General features: G+C 34.9%; 1 pseudogene; it reads left to right on the top strand.

Moving 5' to 3' along the window:
* Positions 1-2,496: 2,496 nt before the first annotated feature.
* LOC125137464 (hematopoietically-expressed homeobox protein HHEX-like) lies at positions 2,497-5,155 on the top strand (annotated as a pseudogene).
* The last annotated feature ends 20,449 nt before the right edge of the window (positions 5,156-25,604 follow it).

The following is a 25,604-nucleotide window of genomic DNA, read 5'->3' as shown; positions in this document are numbered from 1 at the left end:
TGCATCCATATCTATTTAAATTTCAGTCTGTATATCAACAAAAATCTGTAAGTTTATACTGATGTCTTGAACACCACAGGGTTAACGCAAGCCATTCTTCTTTATTTGTAATTCCTTTCTCTGATAGTCTCTCTTACAGTAAGAAACTGGATTTCATTATCTACAATATATTTACTGATTTGCTCAATCCTAGAATACCGATAAAGCTTTGTCAGAATTGCTACCTGAAAACTCTGTGAAAAACAAATTTACTAAATAGAGTACGAAATGGCAGACTATTATTTTTCCATTAGTATATTTAATAGTATAATATTGTTTATTCAACATTTTCTCACATCTTTTCCTTCCTTATACGAAGAGTAGCTAAGTTTTGCACAAAATGCTTTTTCAACCAAATTACCTGAAAAAAAGAAAGTCAAATGCAAAAGAGTGAGTCTGGCAGTTTTAAAGTAACATGTAATTTTTAAATCCTAAAGCTTTACATTAATGACATTAAATATTAAAGTCAAGATTTGTTATGGCTCTAGTTTTTATTCTTATCAGTTGGTGTGGTAGAGGACTATCTGTTTAATTAACCATGGGAAATCACAGAGTTACACTTTTCCAGCACAGGGAAGACATCTTACAGGCAGCTTGTAAGGGAAATGCTATTTCAAAATGTATATCTAACTTTAAAAATTACCTCAAATGTTTAATAGGGGATAAAAAGAATTGAATGTACCTATTGGATCTGACGATAGAAAAACACTTGTTCTGTGGTACTTGCATTTGGCTACATGCTAAATTACTATGCTGATTCAGCTATTCTAGGGGGGAAATAAATCCCTAAATATAAGACAGAATTGACTGTAGAAGCCAAACCCACCAAATACTAGCAAATATTTTAATGCATTTCACATAAGTACTTCCACCTCCCTGAATTCTTTAACTTTTATTTATAACTATCAAGTCTCTATGCCAATATTTTCCTATAAATATATAACTGCACTAATAAAAAGGAGTTGAGAAAAAAATTCAGAAAACAAAAAAATACCAATTTGGTAAAATATCATTTCTAGTCACTTCACTCTTAGGTTTCATGAAACTAACTGAAGTCTAACAGAAACAACATGTACAACAAATCTCACAGTAAGTGGTGTTTTCTTTCCAAAAATACCACTATCTCTAGGGGCCTTTCTTATCCTTTCACAAAACATTTCTCCACTTTTTCACCACAAGCACCGCAATTACAAAAAAAAAAAATTTACGTTATACACACTATATGGTTTGATTCCAAATTGGATCTACCTTATCATTGAAGTAACATGAATATATTTAGTTTTTCACTTAAAATGAAAAGGTGTCAGATCAATTCTTCCTCTCTGATTTCTGCCTTTGACTCTGGCATTGTTACAAATTGCCCTGAGGCATATCTTTCCTCTTAATATGATGTCTAAAATGCAAACGTTCAGCAGCAGTTATTGTTCAACATTACATAACCAAAAAGAAATGCCACCTAGTTATTAAACTGTCAGAACATTAAAAGTGAATAAATCATAACAAACTTCATAGTATATAAAGCCATAGACACAATCAGTTTCTTCAGAAGAGGCTTATGAAGTGCATAAAGGAAAGTAAAGGACCAAAACAGAATAGGAATGTATCATATTTAAACATTTTTATCCCTAGTTCCATAGAATTAGTAAGGGTACAGAATTGTATTGCCCATCCTTTTGTTATTTAATATGTGGCTTAGTTAAAGGAATATTTCTAAATGTTAGAACCACTTTGCAAGAAACTGTATTTTAACACATAATCAGCATCTGATACTTCATTTTAATTTGAAGTCACCCTTGATATCTACTGGTGAATACTTTGGATTTAGCTTCATATAAGTTTAAATCACGAGAAGCATATTTTTTATATAAAAGAAATACTATATTCTTTTTTATTCCTTTTATGACCACATAATCGAGCCATAGCATCTTTTTTTTTTTCCCTGCACTTAAGGCATGTGAAAGTTCTCGAGCTAGGGATCAAATACGCACCACAGCAGCTACCTGAGCCACTTCAATGACAATGCCAATCCTTAACCCTCTGTGCCATAAGAGAACTCCCGTATCATCTTTTATTAAGTGTTAATCTGTTTTCAAGACTGTGTAAAAATGTACGCTTTCTTTACATTTCCTCTTAGAACAAAGATAGCAGAAGTGTTCTAGATTCACTCAAATGGAATTTTGAGTCAAATTAATTAATAAAATGCACTATTGGCTTTTCACCATTGAAAACCAAACATAAAAGTGGATCCTGTAAAAGGAAAATCTTAGAAATCTATAAAGTCCTAAAGTAATGTAAATTATAGGGCAGGACAAAACAAAAGTAGCAATAGCACTGAGTGAACTAAGTGACTATCCTTTCAGAAAATAAATAGGGAAAGATATAAAATCGGGTGTTCCATGCCAAGCTATATTGCAATGTCTTGGAGCCAGTCCCTATATTTTGGACACGGTACCACCAATGGAGATTGTTAGCAGGTACTGAATTAATATATATATTTTTACTCCACCTGACTATCTGAGGTGACCACCAAAGTTGAGAATTGATTTAGTTTCATATAAGTTTCAATCACAAGTTTCAACTATTTGAATTAATCTATGATCAATAATCTCATCTAATTTAGGTAATAGTTTCTAGTCCTTATTTCTGCCTAACACTATAACTGTGGATTTCAAATGCTCATTAGCTTATCATAAGCAATGAACTTTCATAGGTAGTAATAGGCATTGCCTGCACTAGTTGGTGAGACATTAACTGTCCATAGTTTTCTTTCTACAGAATGACTTGATTGATGATAGTTGTCATCCCCTTATCTTGCAAATTTATCTTAATAATGAGACAATACTTGACAATTTTTTTTCCATAACTGACTTCCAGTTACAAAGGCAGGTTATTGAACATGTCAATCCACATGTTTAACATTGTAGTTGTTGCCACTGGGCAGTAATTCTATTAAGGTATAAAATACAAAATTTCATATTTGACATTTTCACAGAGATGTATAATTCCCTCCATTCTTTTGCTTATGATAAAGAAGGAACTTAAAGTATAATTTAGAATGAAGAGGAAAAAATAAGTCTTTTGTATTTTTCTAGTTCGTTTTCTGACTTAAAATGACAATAGCTTATATAGATGAAAGAGAGAATGCCAGACAAAGCACAAAAGAATGCCAAGAGGAAGGTACATCTGAAACTTAAATAGCATTGCTTTTGAATATCCTTCTGGGGGTTACTCACTGCACATTAGTTAGTAAGAACGCTTTTACTATATTCATCTACTCCTCACATTGTAGCTTTTAACTTGACTGTCATAGCCAGATGCACTTGTCTGCCGCAAAAAAGGATTCACTTTTATTATTTCATTTCCATGTTCCTTTGGTGACTGTAGTTCAGTTTTCTCTTTTCTTACATATATTTAAGCTATTTATTTGGACAAGTACCATCTACAGAAAATGCAACAAATTGGTTTTTTAAAGATTGTTTCCATTGCTTAGCACAAACAATACCAATGAAGTGGTGCTCCAGGAAATGCAAGAGCAGGGGGATTTAGAAGGCCTGGGTGGAAAATTTCAGCACCCCATTGTGAGAAACTTTGTGTAGACAGTTACCTTTAAGTGCTCCAAATTATGTGAGGAGTTATTAGTGGATAAAAGATCAAATAGATATAAGAAACTCTGAGTTTATTAAAAGTCAACAAGTTTCTTTCATTCAGATCTTGGCAGAGCTTTAAGTAAACAATTTGAGCATGAAGAGGATGATAGACAAAAATGCTGAGCAACCAATGAGAAATGTTATATAAGGGAAGTTTGAAAAGAAACAGTCAGGCTTTTATTTCCAGATCTGTTGTATAGCAGATTACCTAGGATGAAAGTTTTAATTTATTTAACCCTATTGTCTAATTAATAAAAACTTAAAAGTTATACCTACTTTTTGGGGGTGTTGCAAGATCTATGAAAATAGTAGAAAAATACCAAATGCAACTTGAAAATCATAATAATAAACCTAATCTTCTATGTATATTATTAAACTCAACGCTAGCAAAAAACATTTCCAAGACATTGTTTTCTACCCTATCGAATCTTTAGGAAAATAAACATAATTTTTTCTTTTTTCACTTTTTTCCATTGGTGTATCCTAGCGTCTGAAAGTATATATAATGAGTCAGTACTCAATGTTTTTTTTAATAAAGTGAACGACTAAAGTGAGAAAATACTATTTAAAAATCTTCAGAAAACAAAAAAATAAGCCAAAAAAAAAAATCTATGTAGACAAGGGGCCAGAGTGTGGCAGAGCCATGCAGTACCCGCAACGGCACCCCCCACCCCACAACCCCGGCTGGCACCATGGGGGTTCCGCTGCACATGCCCATGCAATTGCTGCAGCCCACGAACCCAATGCGGTTCTACATCAAGGACATTCTGGGCAGCAGGCCCGCCAAGTCCACCCCCATGCCCACGCTGCCGTCCCCCAACTCCTCATTCACCAGCCTCGTGTCCTCCTACCAGGTGCCCGGTGTACAAGCCCATGCCAATCCACCCCACTTTCTCGCACCACTCCGCTGCTGTGCTGGCCACCGCCTATGGACCCGGCGGCTTCAGGAGCACTCGGTACCCCTTCCCGTGGTCAGTGAATGACTACAAGCACGCCCTGATCCGCCACGACCCCCTAGGCAAACTCCTGCTCTGGAGCCCTATTCTTCAGAGGCCTCTGCATAAAAGGAAAGGCGGCCAGGTTAGGTTCTCCAATGACCACACCATCGAGCTGGAGAAGAAGCTCGAGACCCAGAAATACCTTTCCCCGCCTGAGAGGAAACTTCTGGCCAAAATGCTACAGCTTAGCGAGAGGCAGGTCAAAACCTGGTTTCAGAATCATTGCGGTAAATGGAGAAGATTAAAACAGGAGAACCCTCAAAAACAATAAAAAGAAGAACTGGAAAGTTTGGACATTTCCTGTGACCAGAGGCAAGACTTGCCCAGTGAACAGAATAAAGGTGCTTTGGATAGCTCTCAGTATTCACCCTCCCCTGTCTCCCAGGAAGATCTTGAGAATCAGAGGTTTCAGAGGATTCAGATCAGGAAGTGGACATCAAGGGTGATAAAGGCTATTTTAATGCTAGATGATAACCACTGATGTTGGCATATTCAGAAAAATGGACTTGGGAATAACATTTACCTTAAAAAATCTTCATAGATGAACTGGAAAACTATATGAAAAAGGGAATCAATTTGCTGGTATTCTGGAAAGCTAAAATATTTGCTGCACTAGCTAAATAACAACCTCACATTGAAACCTTACTTTTGACTTAAATAGTTTATGTACTGATTTTAGGTTGTATGATAAAGGGAATCCACTGATTAAATTTGCCCCCCCTTAAGAAGTAAATTGTTTTTTCTATTTATAAAAGTTATTTTGAACTTAAAAAAAATTTAAGTTACAACTTAAAATATTTTAATATAACCTTCTTAAATAACTTCTGTATAATCTGTGTCTACAGTCTACTTAATAGAAAAGCAAAGGGGCAGGCCAAATCCAGAGATAAACCTAGGAAAAGGGGCCCACAATTCAGGCAGCCTTGGAGTATTTTAAAGGAGATATTCTTTACTTTTATATTACATTTTTAAACTGAAGCTTTTAAATCTAAACCTATCTTAGATCTCTTGCCTCTGGGATATATGTGATCTTTTTATTAGAGAGAGAGTTGATAATCTGAAATGCTTGCTTTGCACTATCACTTAGTACCTGTTTGACCAAGGTATTAAGGGAATACAGTCCAGTTCAAGCAGGGAAACTGACTCATCAGTGGCTACAGTTAATCACAGATGAACTAGAAGTGGCAGTTAATGAAATGTAGGTAGATTGTAGAGAGTATGTTTTGTATTAAAGTGTTTATAATGTGTGTATATACAATTGTTCACTAAAAAACTATAATGTGTGTATATATAATTGTTCACTGTTTAAAAAAAAAAAAAAACCCAGTGGGTTTGTTTGTTTATTTTAACATGAATAACTTGCCTATAAAATAAATCTTTCAGTGGGATGGGAAAAAAAAAAATATATATATGAAGCTTGATTCCAGAATCTATCTCAACCACAGTGTGCTGTAAATTTTTGTGAAAGACTTAGTTTCTTTTCCTTTTTTTTTTTTTTTTTTTTCCTGAGGGGGGTTGTTTTTCTTTGAGGATGTACAGCATTTAAAATAAAATTTTACATAACTAAAGGAACACATTTAGTTGTTCCCTAGTGGCCCAGAGATTAAGGATTTAGCATTCTCACTGCTGTGGTTCAGGGTACTGCTGTGGCTCAAGTTTGATTCCTGGCCTGGGAACTTAGATATGCTGTGGGTTTAGCCAAAAAAAAAAAAAAAAGAATGTGTTTAATCTTTTCTGCTTCTGTGAAATTCTTCCATTTATTCATTAATTCATCAAGCATTTATTAAATGATGACCATGTGTGAGATAGCTAGAAATGGGAAATTTTATACAAAAATGCAAGACAAAGCTCTTGCCTTCAGCTATACTACAATGGAGAAGAGCAGCATGTAAAAATTACTTATAAACACAGTTCAGTTGCTTTGGTCATTTTTGCAGAGCACACAAAGAAAATAGAAAGTTACTTGTACCTATATTTACTGACCATTTGTGAATTGCATGGCACATACTGAGACCTCAAAATATTGTTTTAATAACTGAATGAGTGATGTAAAGAATTATTTTTTAAGGAGCTGGAAGTGGAAGGGATTTAGGTTGGGAAAATATTTAATCTTCATTTTGCATCTTTTTTTAATTTTGGGGAAAAAATGTTACTTCTGATTATCCATTGTCAATTACTGGGTCTACAACTATCAGAGTATGTTATAATCAGAAAAATTAATCCTGAGTTGACAAAATATGATGAAAAGTGGTATATAATATGTACATTTCTATTTCTAAAAAAAAAAAAAAATGTACTCAGGAATACCTGTGGTCAAGTTCCTGTTGTGGCTCAATGAGTTAAGAACCTCACATAGTATCCATGAGGATGCAGGTATGATCCCTGGTCTTACTCAGCAGGCTAAGGATCTTGTGTTTCCACCAACTGCAGTGTAGCAGTGTAGGTCACAGATGCTGCTCAGATCAGGCATTGTTGTTGGCAGCTGCAGCTCTAATTCAACCCTTGGCCCAGGAACTTTGATATGCCACAGGTGCAGCCCTCAAAAAAAAAAAAAAAAAGAATACCTGTGGTTTGGAGTTCCCACTGTGGCACAGTGGATTGAAGATACAGCATTGCTGCAGCCTTGGCATAAGTCATAGCTCTAGTTCAGATGCAATCCCTGATTCAGGAACTTCCATATGCTGCAGTGGCAGCCAAAAAAGAGAAAAAATAAAATAGAAATCAGTTAAAAGAAAAATGAGGAAAGAACCAACAAGTGGAGATTAAAATACATGCTACTAAAAAACCAGTGGGTCAATTAAGAATTCAAAGACAAAATCAGAAAATAACTTGAGAGAAATGAGAATGGAAGTGCAATATTCCAAAATCTATGGGATGCAGCAGAAACAGTTCTACAAAGGAAGTTTATAGTGATACGAGCCTTTCTCAAGAAACAACTTAATCTACCACCTAAAGGAAACATCTCAAATAAACAACCTAACCTACCATCTAAAGGAATTATAAAAAGGAAAAATAAAGCCCAAAGTTGGCAGAAGAAAGAAAGTTATAAAGACCAGAGAGGAAATAAATAAAATGGAGATCAAAAAGAGCAAAAGAGAAGATGAAACCAAGAACTGTTTTGTTTTTTTTTTAAACAATAAACAAAATTGATAAAACTTTTAGCCAGGCTCACCAAGAAGAAAAGAGAGAGGACCTAAATAAACAAAATAAGAAATGAAAGAAGATATCACATAGACACAGACAGACACACACATATGCATACTCACATACAAAATGGAATATTTCTCAGCCATAAAGAATGAGATTCTGACATCTGCAGCAATTGGATGGACCTAGGAAAAAATGTGCTTAGTTAGGGAAATAAGTGAGAAAAAGATAAATATTGTATGATATTACTTACATGTGGAATATGAAAAATAATATGAATCAATGTATGTACAACAAACAGAAAACTAGAGCTTACCAGAAGGGAGAAGGAAGGGGGAGGGGTAAATTAGGGGAATAGGATTAAAAGATACAAACTACTATGTGTAAAATATATAAGCAATAAGGGTATATTCTTTAGCGCTGGAAATTACAGCCATTATCATGAAATAACATTTAACAAGAATATAACCTATAAAAATACAGAATTACTATGCTGAACACTTAAAACTATTTTAAATCAACTACAGTAAATTTTTTTCTTATAAACCTAAAAAAAGAACAGCTGAGGCAATAAAACTTCAATTCTTAGAAAGAATTTCTACCCGACATTATTTAGAAAAATGTTACTGTAATCTTAGAAACATCTGTCTAATGAACCATTTGAAAAACAGGCAAGAGTTTAAGAAAAGGCACATTGGTTAAGACAGCAGAATAAATGAAAAATTAAATCAGAGATCAAGGTTAAAAGTAGACTGACTAAAATTGCAGATTCCTATAACATATTTTCTTTCTCACTTGATTGTTGTTTTATAGCCAAGACCGATATATAATGGTGCAGAATTTTTCACATAAAACATTTTATAGTCCCAAATAATCTTAAAGTTTCAACATGTTCAAGGGTAAATTTATTTCCCAGTCTTTTATATATATACAATTTTTTTCCATTATAGCTGGTTTATAGTGTTCTGTCAGTTTTTTACTATACAGCGTGGTGACCCAGTTACACATACATATACACATTCTTTTTTCTCACATTATCATGCTCCATCATAAGTGACTAGACATAGTTCCCAGTACTACACAGCAGGATCCCAGTGCTAATCCATTCCAAAGGTAATAGTCTGCATCTATTAACCCCAAGCTCCAAATTCATCCCGCTCCTTCCCCCTCCCCCTCGACAACCACAAGTCTATTCTCCAAGTCCATGATTTTCTCTTCTGTGGAAAAGTTCATTTGTGCCATAAATTAGATTCCAGATATAAGTGATATAGTATTTGTCTTTCTCTTTCTGACTTACTTTACTCAGGATGAGAGTCTAGTTCCATCCATGTTGCTGCAAATGGTATTATTTTGTTCTTTTTTATGGCTGAGTAGTATTCTATTGTGTATATATACCACATCTTCCAAATCCAGTCATCTATTGATGGACATTTGGGTTGTTTCCATGTCTAGGCTATTGTGAATAGTGCTGCAATGAACATGCAGGTGCATGCGTCTATTTCAAGGAAAGTTTTGCCTGGATATATGCCCAAGAGTGGGATTGCTGGGCCATACAGTAGTTCTACGTATAGTTTTCTAAAGGTATCTCATACTGTTCTATATAGTGGTTGTACCGGCGTACATTCCCACCAACAGTGTAGGAGTGTTCTCTTTTCTCCACACTCCCTCCAGTATTTGTTATTTGTGGACTTATTAATGATGGCCATTCTGATTGGTGTGAGGTTGTATCTCATAGTAGTTTTGATTTGCACTTCTCTAATAATCAGGGATATTAAGTATTTTTTCATGTGCTCGTTAGCCATCTGTATCTCTTCCTTGGATAAATGTCTATTTAGGTCTTTTGCCCATTTTTCAATCAGGTTGTTGGCTTTTTTTGCTGTTGAGTTGTATAAGTTCCTTGTATATTATGGAGATTAAGCCCTTGTCAATTGCATTGTTTGAAAATATTTTCTCCCACTCTGTAAGTTGTGTTTTTGTTTTTTTTATGGTTTCTTTTGCTGTGCAAAACTTGTCAGTTTGATTAGGTCCCATTGGTTTATTTTTGCTTTTATTTCTTTTGCCTTGGGAGATTGACCTGAGAAAACATTTGTAAGGTTGATGTCAGAGAATGTTTTGCCTATGTTCTCTTCCAGCAGTTTGGTATTTTGTCTTATATTTAAGTCTTTCAGCCATTTTGAGTTTATTTTTGTGCGTGGTGTGAGGGTGTGTTCTGGTTTCATTGATTTGCCAGTAGCTTTCCAGGTTTCCCAGCAAGAATTATTGAAAAGACTGTCTTTTTCCCATTTTATGTTCTTGCCTCCTTTGTCAAAGATTAATTGACCCTAGGTTTCTGAGTTTATTTCTGGGTTCTCTATTCTGTTCATTTGGTCTGTATGTCTGTTTTGGTACCAGTAGCACACTGTATTGATTACTGTGGCTTTGTGGGTGTGCTTTCCAGAGAGACCCAGCTCACCAACCCCAAGGGCCTCCCAGGGTCATATTGATCACCTTGCATTTAAAAAGAAATAGTTTTCTCCCCTCAGCCTTTCAAAAATAGACATCTATTTTTTTTTTCAATATCCAAATGAAAAATACCTCTCAGGAGAAGATTCATATTAAATAAGCTCATGAAAGTGATTTGTACTTTGTACTATTTACTAAGTTATATCTAGTAATTAGTGTCATAGATTTTAGACTACCAAACTCATATATAAATTACATGGAAACAAAATAAGCTTGTGATAGGGACTCTAAGGAACATCTGTAGAAGTCAGTTGAATATTTGTGGTGATTGCAGTGATAACTTCATTTCTTTGTCTCCACCTTTATCTGCCTTTCTCATGAGGTGTTACAGTTTCTCACAGAGTTTTTATCCATAAGCCTTGTGTTGGTGGTACCCTTTCAATTTGTCTTAGATAAGTTATTGAGGCAAAAATGTTGGTATTCCAGTTCCAGGGCCAGGCTTGAAGGAGCATTGAGCAATTTCCATTTGTACTCATGTGCCTCCACCTTCAGTGTGATAATGAGAACAGGTGGGGTTGGCCAACTAGAAGATGATTGATGATAGAATAGAATCTGAGGCTAGCCAGAGTCACATTGTGGCTCAGAAGGTTAAGGGCCCGATATTGTCTCTGTGAGGTTGTGGGTTCAGTCTCCAGCCTCGCTGAGCAGCTTAAGGATCTGGTGTTGCCATATGTGACGTAAGTTGCAGATGCATCTCAGATCCCATGTTGCCATGACTGTAGCATAGGCCCCAGCTGCAGCTCTGATTCCAGCCCTGAGCTGGGAACTTCCATATGCTATGGGTGTGGTGAGTCCAATAAAAAGAAAAAAATCTGAGGCCAGCCTGGATCAGCTAAAAAATGATCACTGATTTTAAGACATGTGAGTAAGTCCAGCCCAGATCATCAGAGCCTAGCCAACATCTAACAGTCTTTAGCCATAAACTCTTACTGTTATACGTCACTGAGTAGCTCAGTTGTGGTAATAGTTAAGTTGATGGAATAGTAAACAGAATCTGATTACACAATTCAAAAAAGTCCAGCCACAGCAATGCAGGATTTTGAGTACATGCTATTCCATCTGTCTGAATATTACAATGACTATTTATATACTTTTAGACTATATTGTCTTAAGATATACTTATCCAGAGAAATATACATTGATATAAACCAGTGGTATCCATTATGTTTGTACATATGAAATACACTAGTATTCTCACCATTGCCAAAAATGCCATTTATTTTCAAACTATGTTCTGTTAGATTGTGCTTATGTTTTCCATTGTCACAACTGTATAATTTTTTTTTCCCTTTGAAATCTTTCTTATAGCCAAAACCCTTTAAACTACTCAATTGAGTGTTATTTAGCAACTACATACTTCTGAAGTACACAATATTTAGGTGGGTTTTTTTGTCTTATTTTTTTCTTCTTTCTTAGGGCTGTACCCATAGTGTATGGAAGTTCACAGGCTTGGGGTAGAATCAGAGCTAGAGCTGCCAGCCTGTAACGCAGCCACAGCAACGTGGGATCTGAGCTGCATCTATGACCTACACCACAGTTCATGGCAATGCTGGATCTTTAACTCACTGAGTGAGGCCAGGGATCAAACCTGCATCCTCATGGCTACTAGTCAGGTTCATTACCATTGAGTGATTATGGGAAATCCCCAATATTTAGTTTACATGTTTAATACCCCTTTATGTTCTTAGCTCATTAAGAGAATGACTAAATCTTTTTCTTTATACTCCTATTGTTTTCCTCCTCAACTCTCCTTCTGTCCCCTAGCACAAGAATAAATGTATACACCTAGTAAATACATAATGTATATGATAACCTCAGTTTATTCTTGAAAGTTAATTTGGTATATGATTTGAGAAACTTAACACCTCAGATTTTATTTTTTTCCAGGAAGTTAAAGCTCATCATGTCATTTATTTGAAGATTTTGTTCCTATGTTAATTTCCTAGGGCTTCTATTACAAGATAACATGAACTGGGAGGCTTAAAATATCAAAATTTATGGTTTTACAGTTATGGAGGCTATAATTCTAACATCAAGATGTCAGCAGAACCATGTTCCCTCTGAGACTCTGGGAAGAATCCTTCCTTGCCTCTTCTAGCTTCTGATTGTGGCCAGAAATCCTTGGCATTCCTTAGCTTCCAGCTGCAACTCTCCAGTCTCTGCCTCTGTCATCATATAGTATTCTCCCCCTCTTCTTACAAGTAAACTAGTTATATTGGATTATGGCACACCTTAATGACCTCATTTTAACTTGATTACATCTGCAAAGACCTTATTTCCAAACTTAGTTACATTCAGAGGTTCAGGATTTAGGATATTGACATGGTTTGAAGGACACATTTCAATCCATGACAGCCTCTAGCTCCCAGCTTATGTTTTGTCCAACCTAACTAATACCCAGAGTATTAAGAATAAATACTAAATAACCAGGAAATTCTAGAAAGTATGCATGTTCTTCTGAATTATATCCACCTAGAAAATCAGTGATAGTATTTACCAACTAGAGAAACCATTTTGTTAAAAGGGTACTGAAGTTGGAGATTTTTCATATACAGCAGCACAACCATCAACAATGTCGTATGGCACAGGCTCAAGGTGGCAGAAAAAACACGGCACTCACCTTCTCTCACAAACACATTAAAAAAAAAAAAAATTCCCGTCGTGGCACAGTGGTTAACACGAATCCGACTAGGAACCATGAGGTTGAGGGTTCGGTCCCTGCCCTTGCTCAGTGGGTCAATGATCCGGCGTTGCCATGAGCTGTGGTATAGGTCGCAGACGCGGCTCGGATCCCACGTTGCTGTGACTCTGGCGTAGGCCAGTGGCTACAGCTCCGATTCGACCCCTAGCCTGGGAACCTCCATATGCCGCGGGAGCGGCCCAAAGAAATAGCAAAAGACAAAAAAAAAAAAAAAAAACTATCTACATGTAGAAGAGTTCACATAGAACATCTATTTAGTGTTACCAGAAGACCTTAAACCTCCAAAAAAGGCAAGAAAACTCTATGTACCTGGTAGAAAAAAAACAAGACAGAAGAGGAAAAAAAGGAATCAGGTCAGGACCAGTGCTCCTGGGAGGGTGCTGAGTAAGAGGAAAGGAACCCTCACCCTGAGACATGACCAACTGATGGGGAGATCAGCTGAGACAGAGGGACCTCAAAGCCTTGGAGAAAACCACAGCAGTCAGACTGAGGAGGGCAAAGCAGAAAGAGCACACAGACCATCAGTACCAGTGCCCTTGGATACCATAGCCTAAGACACTCCAGGAGGGGCTGGGGGCTGAGACTCAGGCTCCAGAGGTTTGAGGGAGAGGACTATGGTTGGCTGTGTCGAGACAGCCTAGGGGGCTAGGGAGCAGTGCACCACTGGCTGGTGATTAGAGTGCCACAGCTAAGGGAACCTGGGAGGATGTCTGGGCCCACAGGAGAAGCAAGACACCATTGTTGGGGAGGGCAAGAGCAGGAGGAATGAACTACCATAGGAATATCTTTCTCTGTGCACACACAGTCTCAGGCAGCTAGGCACCTCTTGCATGGGCTACAGGCAGTGGGGTACCACTTGCATGGGATATTAGCAGACTGCTGCCTCTAGTACAGACTAAGGATGGCAGGGGGAAAACCACCACAGCCATTTCAGATTTCAGAGTTAAGCATGGCCCACCACTGCTAGGGATCTGTGAATAGGCACTATCTACTGCCCCAGTAACATCAGAGGTCGGCACAGAGAAAGGCACAGTAATTGAATGCTACTTGTTGTTGCTCTTACAACCCTGGGAATGCACAAACCCTGCTGCTACCCCTGCCAAACACTCTGGCTGCTGCCTACAACTGCCTGAGGGTCACTGTCACTTCCCAGTTCCCTGCAATCAATAGCAACCTGCACAACCTCCCTTTGGGTCCTTGTCCCTGTCAGTGGCCCAGCAACCAGGCACTGGCCACAGGACCTGCCCATTGCCTCCATATCCCTGGAAGCAACCACAGGCCCTAAACCAGCATGGGAATAACAGCCTGCACACACTGAGGAAGAAGACAGCAAGCATCCAAACCAAGAGTCGCCCTCATACCAAAGTGGTCATCATCATCATCATCCCTCACAATATACCCAGGGACACTCTCACATATAAATAGCCCCCAAGACTACAGCCGTTGTTTTCCCTAAACTCACAGAATAAGAAAAATATAAACAAAATGAAGAAGCTCAGGAAACATTGCCTGTTAAAAGGAGAATTCCCCTGAAGGAACAAAAAATGAAACACACCTCTGCAGCCCAGCAGACACAGAATTCAAAAAGGAGATAGTGAATATACTGAGGGGATTAAGAGCTAATATGAAGGAATTAACAGTAGATATGAAGAGTAATGCAAATTACTTTAGAAAGGAAATAGAAAATATGAGGAGCCAAGAAAAATTAGAAAATTCATTTGCAGGCTTTGTTAATGGCACTGAAGAGCAGAATGAATAATGCAGAGAAATAAGTTACTTGGAAGAGAGACTAATGGACATCACCCAATCAGGACAGCAGACAGAAAACCAAATGAACAAAACATGTAAGCAATATAAATGAGATCTATGGGATAATATAAAGCAGACAATCTACACATAATATGCATTCCAGAAGAAGAAACTGAAGAGGGGATTGAAAATATATTTGAGGAAATTATGGCTAAAAAATTTGCAAATCTAAAGGAAATAGATACCATGATAAAAGCAAGAACAGAGAGGCACAAACAAATTGAACCCAAAGAGGCCTGCACCAAGACATGTTGTAATAAAAATGGCAAAAGTTAAAGACAAGGAGAGGATTCTAAAGGCAGCAAGAGAAAAAGAGTTAATTATAAGGGAACCCTCATAAGGCTATCAGCTGATTTCTCTACAGAAACAGTACTGGCCAGAAGAGAATGGCTAGGTATATTTGAAATTCTAAAAGGGAAAAATTTGCAACCTAGAATACTCTACCCAGCAAGGATGTCATTTAAAATAGAAATAAAGAATTTCCCTAACAAACAAAAACTAAAAATATTGCAATACTAAACCCCTTCTAAAAGAAATACTGAAAAGTCTCCTTTAAACAGGAAAGAAGTAAAATAGGATGGAGAAAAACACAATTGAAAAGTAATCACTTAAGCCAGTATACAGATCTAAAAGGAAAAAAGAAACCTATTTTAAAAGTAACAAACAAAAAGAACAGCAAAAGGATAAACATGAAGATGTTAAAAATGAATGTCAAAACCATAAAATGTGGGGAAGAAAAGTAAGACTTTTTTAAATAATCTGTTTGAGCCTATATGACTATCAGGCTAAACAAGCAGATATAGGAAGAGGTTAACATACTTGAAAAATAGGACAAGCACAAATCAAAACCAAATAATACATCACAAAAACTAAGAAGAGGACAAAAGCATAAAATAAAAGGAAATCATCCAACCATAAAAGGGAAGGAACAAAAGAGAAACAGAATCAGCTGGAAAACTAGGTTTAAAATGGCAGTAAATACACATTTATCAATAATTACCTTGTCTATGGACTGAATGCTCCAGTCAAAAGAGTATAGTAGTAGACTTGATAAAAAAAAACAAGAGAGTACAATATGCTGTCTACAAGAGAATCACCTTAGTGCAAAGGATACATATAAATTGAAAGGAGATGGAAAAAGATATTTCATGTGAATGGAAAAGACAGGAAAATGAGAGTTGCAAAACTCTTATCAGACAAAACAGGCTTTAAAACAAAGGCCATAAAGAAAGACAAAGAAGGATACTATTTAATGATGAAAAGATCAATTCAAGAAGAGGAAATTATACTCATCAACATATATGCCCCTAATATAGAAGCACCTAAATACATATAGCTAATACTAACAGACATAAAAGGAGAAACTGATGAGAATGAAATAATAGATTTCAACACCCCACTCACATCAATCGACAGATCCTCTAGATAGAAAATCAACAACAGAGATCCTAAATGACACAATAGAAAATGTAGACTTAATTGATTATTTTTGGAATGTATGTATGTATATATAAAACTGTGTCACTTTGCTGAAATTGACAGAAATTATAAATCAACTCTAATTTTTTTAAAAAAGCAAATGTTTAATGGATGGGTTTACAGGCAGCCAAGTGTCTCTAGCAGTTATTAAATAAAAAATAATAATCTACTAGTTGCCAAGAGCTGTCCATGTGGACATGTCAATCAAATCTTGTAGACAGAAGCTTCTATAGGAACATCAACAAAGTTAGATAACCAATCTTTGAAATTCATGCAAACAAATAGTTTGTATACAAATATTGCTCAGTCTATTAAGAGTAAAGGTAACACAATGCTCACCTTGTGAATCATGAGTTCATAAATTTGATCTATGAGCATAACTTTTGCAGATTAGGAAATAGTATCATATCACCAATTCAAAAGCACAAAATTTTAATAGCAGTCTCCAAATATCATTAGGAAAATAATCAATGACTTTTGGAATTAAAAAATACCTGAAAGGCCTAGCTCTCAATTACACTTTTAATATGTCATTTAAGGTGTACAAGATTTGTCTCATTTCTTTTTACATTGAAAGGTCATTATTATCTACCTCATTACTCTTCTAATGGTTTATTTTCTTCTGTTATTAACCAGCAAACACACATCCTAAAAGATATGTGTTTTTGCCATTTTGTTGAAAAAGGCTCACAAATTATCATTAGGGTTTGTCAATTCCAAACTTTATAATGTTATAATTTAACCAAATCTTTTAGTCATCCAACATTAAGAGATTTGTCTCACTTATTAAAGCAATATAAAGACATATATTCTGCACTATACTACATGCACTGAATTGAAAGAGATTTAAGCCATCATTTAAAAACATTAAAGTATAAGGAAGTAGTATATTATCACAATAACATTACTATAATAATATAAATGTATTTGCCATCTGCATCATCAGAGTTTTTTTTCAAGTCTTTCAACAAAATGATTTATTTTATTGAAGTATAGTTGATGTGCAATATTAGTTTTCAGGTGTACAGCACAGTGATTCAGTTTTTTTTTACATGTTATACTCTATTGAAAATTATCATATGAGAAAGAATATAATTCCCTGTGCCATAAAACATACTCTCATTTCTTACTTTGTACATAGTAGTTTGTATCTCTTAATCTCTTACCCTATTTTCCCCTTCCCCCCTTTCTTCTTACTTCTGGTAAGCATAGTTTGTTTTCTGTGTATGTGATTCTGTTTTAGTTTTGCATATACATTCAGTTGTTTTTTTTAGATTCCACTTTTAAGTGATATCATACAATATTTGTCTTTTTGTCTGAATTATTTCCTCCCTAAGTGTACATGATATTCTCTAAGTTCATCCACATTGCTGCAAAAACACATATCTTTTCTACATCTCCTCATCAACCTTTGTTATTTGTTGATTTTTTGATGATAGCCATTCTGACAGGTATGAGGTATTTTCTTGATTTTCATTGCTCTAATTAGTGATGTTGAGCATATTTTCATGTGTTTATTAGCCATATATATATCTTCTTTATAAAAACATCTAATCAGGTCTTCTGCCCATTCTTTGATTGGGTTGTTTATTTGATATTGAGTTGGATGAGCTGTTCATATATTTTTGATATTAACCCCTTACCAGTCATATTATTTGCAAATATTTTCTCCCATAGATTTTCTTCCGTTTTGTCAGTGATTTCTTCTAATATCATCAAATGTTCATTCCAAAATAATGTGTTAAAATGTTTAAAATGACTTATCTGAAGTTTCAAAGATAGGTGAGTATTGTCACTTGGGTAATACAAATCAAATCCTTTTCACTGAATTATCAAAGGTGTAGAAAATGTTGAAAAATTGAGGCTCCTCCAAGACCACTCAAGATATTTATTTAAAGAAAGAAATTTCAATTACATAATTCTCAATTCTTATTGTTTAACTTCAGAAGATTCTTAAAAGCTTATTAGTACCACAATTATTGGATATGATTACAGTCAAAATTTCATGATTAAAATGCCTAATATGAAGGGAAAATTTCCACATAAAACCTGAGTTTTATTTAATAACTCTTAGAATATCTAAGTATTTTTTTAACTTTTAAAAATAATTTTATTGGAATAGGGTTAACTTACAAAGTTGTGTTAATTTCAGGTGTACAGCATTCTAAATCAGTTATACATATACATAGATCCATAGGTTGCCACACAGTACTGAGTAAATTTGCCTGAGCTATACATTATGTCCCCATTACCCATCTATTCTAAATATAGCCTTGTCTATATGTCAATCCCAACTCCATAATTTATCCCTCCTCTCTCATGTTTGCCCTTTGTTAAACATAGTTTGGTTTCAAAACCTCCGAGTCTGCTTCTCTTTTGTAAGTTCAATTGTATCATTTCTATTATATTCCATATATTAGTGATTTTAACTATGATTTAATATGCAAATGTAATTATTATAACTATGTAACAGTTATAAAAATCAGGAATAAAAACCTTGGTATATAATCATAATATAGTAACGTCACAATAAAAATAAATACGTATTTAAAAAAATTATTCCCAGTTCCTGGCACAGAGCTACTAAAACTTTTGGGAGTTATTGAATGACAGGTCTTTGTTACTTGTTATGACTTCCTTTCAACCATATCTGAGTTTTGGTTAATAAGGTGATTTTTGAAAGGGGGGTGCTCAATGTCAGAAAAGCCAAGGAAAGATTAGAGGTTAGAATTTTCAGGCCCACCTCCAGCCTCTGAGAAGGAAGTTGTGTTGGATATTGACTTAATCACCAGTGGCCAGTGAGTCTGTCAGCGATGCCCACCTAATGAAGACTACCTAAAACTCCTAAATTTCAGCATTTGGAAAGCTTCTGAGTTGGTAAACAATGAAAGTTCTAGGAGGAGAGGGTGGAATGCCAAGAAATGGCATGGAAAATCAGCACCCTTTTCCCAAAACTTTCTTTCTGTATCTCTTTCAGGTGGATATTCCCAATTTGTATTCTTTATAATAAACCAGCTAGAATACATAAAGTGTTTCCCTAAGATCTATGAGCTGTTATAGAAAATTATTGAACTTGAATAGAGGGTCTTGGTAATCCTCAATTTGTAGCCAAGTTACACAGAAGTGTGGCTAACCTTAGGAGCTACCAATTGTGCTTGGAGTCTGAAGTAGAGGACAGTCTTGGTGGGGTTGAGCCCTTAACCTATAGGATATTTAGTATCAAAATCACTTAATGTGAAGGGAAATATTCATACACTTGGTGTCAGAAATATTGTGAGTGATAGAGAAATACTTTTCTTTCCATAGCTATTCAACAAGCCATCATAGATCTTAAGAAATGAAGCAGTTTTTCAATTAAAAACTTAATATTTCTTTCCCTTTGTTCTACCATTCAAGTTGGTTTATATTCAAACTAAAACACCATCTGTCTCATAGATGGAGACATCTTATTACCCTGACAGATATGACAACCTTAAGAGAAGCTCACTCACTTTTGTCTGTAATTACTTTTTAAAAAAGTCTGATCTGATCTCTTACGACATAATGAGATATTTAAGAAAATAGCATTTTAGTTAAGTGAATACTGGTGAGTTAAAATTATATTCAGAATAATTTAACATAGTGATTTGTTAACTTCATTTTTTCAGAACTTTGTATGTATGACTATTACAAGATTCTGATATTTTGAATGTGAAGATTGTTAGTTATCCAAGGTCATACTCAAATATCTTCCATCTGTCTTACCATGGATGACATTTTCTGCAATGAATAGGCATTTGTAAGTGCTAATTTACACATCTTGAATTCACTTAATTTACATCCAATTCAAATTTAACCTGGCAAACATACTTTAACATTACAATGTACCTAATATTATCTTAAATCAGGCTAGCTCAGTACCTGGGCTTAACCTCGTGATTTGCTGGCACTAGTAAACTTGTCTTAAAAACAAAACAAAAACCAAAAAGCACAGATCTTCAACGTCTTCTAAAATAGGTAAGCCACATTATTCAATATGTGAATCAGTCAGTGTTTATTATATTTCTAATATGAAAACATGAGCAGGCACAATTTTGGAAACTGCAGGAGAACTTAAGCATACAAAATGCTTCCATTGTCACTGTCATTAGAGTCTAACCGTGGAGACAGAAACATTAAACATAAAATAGAGAATCTTATGACAGTGCATAATTATATCCTGGAGGAATCCAAAATTAGTTTCATTTTTAAAACGAATTTTTCTTCAGTAGGTCTGTTAAAATGTAAAAAGATTTTCAGCTATGTAGCTAAAAGTTATCACTGCTGTTTTAGCACTTCTAAAGTTATGAAACAAACAAATGTGTTAATATTAAATTGAAATCTGTTTTGTCTTTGTTTAGAAGGAGTAATTTCTATAAACCTGGGTAAGAATGAGGACACATACATAAGACAGATTCTATCTGTCCAATAACAATTAAAAATTGGAGTAATTTGAGCATATAACTTTGCATTCAATAAAAAAAATGTTCTGGAGAAATGTCCTACTGAGTCCCAATCTGGTGAACTCTGCTATGATGGTTGAAAATAGAGCTTGTGATAAGTTTCCAAGCTAAATTCAACACATGGGAAAATCAAAGAGATAGGACACTTTGTTTCAAGTACAGAAGGAGGTTTAAAGTGACAGGGCCCAAATAGTTCAGCAACACACCTGTGTTAATATATTCCAGTATTTAAAAGGTTCCAGAAAGTTGTTTATGTGTCAAAGAAAAAGCGCTTAACCAGTACAGAGCCAGCTTCTATATCTAGTAATAGGAAATTGCTGATGGCAACACTACCATCAGAAAGATGAAGGTAAATAGTTTCTACATTCCTCACATAGGCAACTCGGCGGGGGCGGGGGGGGGGGGGAGTGGGAATACAAAGCTTGCTTTTGTATGCAAGACATTATGATAAGACCTTTATGTATACACTTTAAAACTGAAAATGAAGATGCAGCTAATACTTCATAATAAGGAATCTGCATCCAATTTTCTGTAGTGACAGTGTAGTTTATTTCTACTATAAAAAAAACCTTTGCTTGTGGTATACTGGAGTTAGGTAATTAGAAATATCAGTAGATTAAAAAGCCAGAAAGAAAATAAAGTTGTTTCCTTATAAAAGATAGAAAATTTTGTCCTGCCCCCACCCCCAACCCATCTTTGTTTCTCACTGCTTTTGTTTCCTCCCCCAGCCGTGGCACTGAGTGTGTGTCTCTTATCCACCTTTTATAATTTCAGTGGATGTTATAAGTCCTTATTTATAGGTGTTCTTTTTATGCTACATGTTAATAATTACTATTAAGATCAAATTTTGAAGTCCAAAACTTGGGGGGGGGGAGTCCAAAGCTTGAAAAATTAAAAGTCATATTTAAGTCCAAATCTTAAAAAAATAAAAGTCATAAACTTGAACTGCAGAAAGAGATACTTAGAATAACAAAAAATAAAAGACATTTTTGGCAGAATCAGTACTAGTAGACATTAAAGATGGCTGTTTGAGGATGTATTATTTCTTCCCCTTTGGAGAAACGGGAAGACTGACATTTCCCTTCTGACATTTCTGATTCAGATATTATACTGACAGAAAACTGGGAAATCAATAGAAAACTTGAGGTCCTTTTGTCTCCTCAATTTCTAAAATTACCTGCATGATAATTAGTGGTAAAATATGGGCATTCTTATGTAAATATGCTGTTTAAATTAAATAGCTAGGCATATTTGAAGAGGGGTAAAAAAAAATTTGAACCTTTTATTATCATCTGACAAAGGATTTATGACCCTATGTAGTTTAAAATAATATACTATTGGTAATGCTTATCATAACTCTGCCTAAAGAGGAAATATGTGAAATGAGAAAGCTGCCATAATTTTTTTTTTTTTGGTTTTAGGGCCACACTTGGGGCATATGGAATTTCCCAGGCTAGGGGTCAAATCAGAGCCATAGCTGCTGCCTGTACCACAGCGACAGCAATGCAGGATCCAAGGCATGTCTGCAACCTACACCACAGCTCACTGCAATGCCGGATCCCTTAACCCATTGAGCAAGGCCAGGGATGGAACCCACATCCTCATGGATACTAGTAGGGCTTGTTACTGCTGAGCCACAGTGGGAACTTCCCATAAAATAATTTGATCTTAATAGTAATTCTTAACATGTAGCCTAAAAAGAACACCTATAGATAAGGACTTATAATGTCCATTGTAATTATGAAAAAAATTTACCTTCCAAGGCATTTTTAGCACATGAATGTAAGCCACATCTTATTATATCTATTGTGTGTAGATTTTAGTCCATGGTTACTGTATGTACTGCTAGAGAATGCATAGTCATTCAAGAAATTACTCTTGAAATAATGATATAATGCAATATTTACAACAAACTCTATGGAGCTTCATTACTGAATGTCCATCCAAACCAAAGGTGGATGAAGAAAATATTATTAATCAAGCTTTATAAAAGATAATAGTGTAATTTTTGTCATTTCAAATATATAGCAGGGACATGAAGGAGCCAGACTAAGTATGTGATTTGAAGGAACGAGGGATTTGACAGCAACAGTCAACATTGAGTTCAGTGAATTTTCTCTTGAAACAGAACAAAGGAAAATCAACACGGATGGATAGATAGATAGGATAACTCTTAACAGGCTATATTTGTTTTTCTCATCAGTTGCCTTCACCAGCAGTATAACTTACACTGTCCATATCAAACACAGAGAAAGAAAAGTCATTATTGAATAAAACCTCTGCATAATTACTGGGGCACAGCTGCATAGTGACAAGAAAGAGCAAATGTATTCAGTGGCTTTCAAAATATGTGATTATTGTGGTGACATTCAGAAAAGCAAATATAAATTATTTCTTAATGATACAGCAAGATAAAAATCCCTAGTATCCTGAAGCTATGGTAAATTACATACTTAATAGAAATGTATTTATGTGTTTATACAATGTTCTTGTGTTGTGAAGTTGTTAATATTTGCTTATTTTAGCAATGTATCTGTAGATTTTTTTGATTTTTCTAGGTAAATCATGACACAGCTACAAATCCATTTTTTATAGATTTTGTTATTATTGTTATAATTTTATTGTACTGCAGTGGGCTAGATCTCTTTAAAAACCTGCACAGTAGTGAAGTTCCCACTATGGAACTATCAAGTGTGGTATCTCAACAGGTTTTTTTATAGAAAACAAAATATTTTAAATATTTTCATTTCTTCAGAAGTGTGAACTTGTTTCAACATGAATTTCAACATGAATTAATATTGAATTCTATTCGCTGCTTTCTCTTCATATATTGAGATAAACATTTTTATGCATTACAATGGTGAATTACATTGTTATGCTTCTTTGTATCTCTGGAATAAACCTAGATAGTTTATAATATATTTTTATTTTTATATATTGCTTCAGTGTTGTTGCAAATATTTTGGGTAGAATTTCTACATGTATGTAACAGTAATATTCCATAGGTTTTGTTTCTTATATGTGTGTTTGCATACACATAAATATATACACATATGTATGTATATATGACTGTATAACTACTTAGTTTTGTTTTGTTTTTTTTCTTTTGGCAGTTTTGATAAATGCTTCTCCTGGATTATTAGGACCCTCTCATTTTCCCTTTTGCCTGAAGAGTCCTCTTTAGATTTCCTTTAGTATTGTTGTGTAGTTAATTAATAGTTTCTCTCCTTTTTTTTCCTGAATAAGCATTTATTTCATTTTTATTTTTAAAGGTTATTATTACTGGATATAGAGACTTTTAGGTTGACAGGTTTTTCAGCACTTTAAAAATATCATTTCCTTCTTTTCTGTTCTTCCTTATTGTTGCTGTTGCTAGCTGTCAGTGTGTTTTAAAGATAATGGTCTTTTTTTCAGGTGGCTTATAGCACTAAGTTATAAGTTTTTAACAATGACCATGATATTCCTAGATGTGGTTTTCTTTTATTTTTCTTATTTGGCATTTATCAGATTTCTTAAGTCTGTGATCTTGGTGCCTTTCATTCATTTTAGAAAAAAATATCAACCATTATCTCTTCAGGTATTACTTCTCTCATTTGCTGGTAATCCATATATGTAACATTGCTTTTTGTATTGTAATATTTTTTGTTGCATTATATCGTTTGGTCTTCCCTGGGTATTTTCTTGTGACCTAACTCTCAAGAGTTCGTCATTTCTTTTTCATGTTCAGAAATAGCTACTGAGCTAATTCTGCCACAGTATTTTTAGTATTATATTTCCTTGTAGTTCTTGTTGAAGTTTCTAGTTCTCTGGAAATTTTCCCAAACTCACCTTCTATTTCATCGATTATTAAGCATTATTATTTTACTGTTCATAGCTGATAAGTTCCTTATGTGGATCTACTGTGAGTCTGTTTCTTTTGACTTTTATCTCTTTGTTTTTTTTTTTTAATCAGGTCTTCTATGCCTGAGTATTTTAATTAATTTGTGGAAATTGTGTAGAAGCAATATTGAAGATACTTTTAGGTTCTGGATGATGTGAATTTATTTCTCAACATTTTTAAACGAGCAATAATAAATCTAAAATATAATATTTTCTTTAAATTCAGATAATCTGAGGGGTAAATATGAACTTAATAGGTTAGGTATGATTACTTGAATCAGAAATCACACGTGAAGAATCAAGATATGGGGAAGGATTCATTGGGATGAAACTGGCTTTTACACAGTAAGAGTCAGAGCTATAGGAAGATTTTGAGTAGAATACTAATAAAATTTAAGTTTTAGTACAGTTACTCTATCTGCAGAGGGAGAATAGATATAAGGTTAGGTAGGGCAGGAGAAGGAAAACAGAAGGTATTGTAATAATACAGTTGGGAGATAATGGCAGTTTGGACATGGAGGAACTACAGCTGGGGAGCATTTGTCAGACATAGGATACGCTTTTATTGCATACCAGAATTTGCCACCCCAAATATGCCACCACATTGGGATCATTTTTAGCTGAAGGTAACTGAAAAGCAGATCCAAGAATAGCTTTCTATCCTCTCCCTATTTTCCAAAAAAACAGGATAAAAATTTACAAAAGTTTTGTCCTTCTCTATAAGGAAGGACAAAAGTTAATCACCAAAGACACCTTTAGACCCTTATTAACCCAAAGATGGGACCAGAGGAACCAAAGTAACAAACTTCACTAACTAGCCTTTATCTGCCATTTACCTTCTCATCTTGCAGACCTTGTAAGTCTAAAATGTCATTGCTTTGTAAATATATGTTTTGTTTTTCTGAGTTCTAAGCCACCTCTT

The sequence above is a fragment of the Phacochoerus africanus genome, chromosome 10, assembly GCF_016906955.1.
Source record: "Phacochoerus africanus isolate WHEZ1 chromosome 10, ROS_Pafr_v1, whole genome shotgun sequence".
Lineage (NCBI taxonomy): Eukaryota > Metazoa > Chordata > Mammalia > Artiodactyla > Suidae > Phacochoerus > Phacochoerus africanus.
This window is presented reverse-complemented; position numbering and strand designations above follow the sequence as displayed.